The sequence below is a fragment of the Otolemur garnettii genome, unplaced genomic scaffold (assembly GCF_000181295.1).
Source record: "Otolemur garnettii isolate 467f Iridium unplaced genomic scaffold, OtoGar3 scaffold00233, whole genome shotgun sequence".
Lineage (NCBI taxonomy): Eukaryota > Metazoa > Chordata > Mammalia > Primates > Galagidae > Otolemur > Otolemur garnettii.
The window spans coordinates 1910358-1911551 of record NW_003852628.1 but is presented as its reverse complement, the minus strand read 5'-3'; the positions used below and the strand labels follow the sequence as shown (position 1 = coordinate 1911551).

Below are 1194 nucleotides of genomic sequence, written 5' to 3'. Positions count from 1 at the left end.
TTGGAGGTTGCTGTGAGCTGTGATGCCACAGTACTCTACCCAGGGGGACAGCTCGAGGCTCTGTCTCAAAAAAAAGAGAATCGCTTGAGCCCAAAAGTTTGAGGTTGCTGTGAGCTGTGACACCCAGACACTGCTGTACTGAGGGTGACATCATAAGACTCTGTCTCAAAAAAACACAAAAAACTAAAAACAAAAGAATAGAGGTCGCTGCTGCTGTGGCTCACGCCTGTAATCCTAGCACTCTGGGAGGCAGAGGCATTCGTTTACATATTGTCAGCAGCTCACACTCTCAGCTTCATTTCCTCACCTCTGTCAATCTGGTGGGCTCTGTCTGAGTTCCTTTTCTCTGTACTGTGGCACTCTCAAGGCAGTAAGGTGTAATGATTACAGGGCACCTCGTGTTTCCTGTCTTTCCAGGTTCAGTTATTCATTGTATGATGTCCAGTGTCTTCCAGATTGTTGCTTCATGTACTCGATTTTGTCTAGGTTTTTAAAATTCTTTTCTTTTTTTTTGGTTGTTTAATATTAGAGGGAAATCTGGTCCATGTTATTTCATTTGGGGCAGACATGGAAATCTCACTTAAGCATTGATTACAAAAATTTGCTGAAGTAACTTTGACCTCTGACTCTCCCAGATAGCTGGCAGCTAGTTCCAGAAGTGTGGTCATAATACCTAGTACACAGTTAGTACTTAGTGCAGAGGGAGGTTGAGAGAGCACCCGCTATGGTAGAGTGCTGTGGTGTCGTAGATCACAGTAACCTCAAATTCTTGCTCACATGATTCTCTTGCCTCAGCCTCCCGAGTAGCTGGGATTACAGGCGCCCCTGCCACAATGCCTGGCTATCAAACCTGCTACCCTCGGTATATGGGGCCGGTGCCCTACCCACTAAGGCACAGGCGCCGCCCACTATCTTTTTTTGTCTTATTTTTCCTCTGTTCTACCTTTTTTTGGGAAGTGTAGTTTTATTATTCCATATTACTTCTTTTGTTGGCTTATTAGCTGTAACTCTTTGTTTTCTTCTTTTAGTGGTTGCTTTAAGGTAGGGGTTAGCAAACTATGGCCTGCAGGCAAATTCCAGCAGTCTACCCACTGTTGTATGGTTGTGAGCTAAGAATTGTCTTCACATTGTTAATGGTTTCAAAAATCAAAAGAATAGGCTCAGTGCCTGTTGCACAGTGGTTATGGCACCAGC

General features: G+C 44.4%; 1 protein-coding gene across 1 annotated transcript in view; it reads left to right on the top strand.

The window, feature by feature from the left end:
• The window catches only part of NFKBIB (NFKB inhibitor beta), a 10703-nt gene that overhangs the window by 5627 nt on the left and 3882 nt on the right, over positions 1-1194 (top strand). The gene's annotated exons all lie outside the window — the stretch shown is intronic.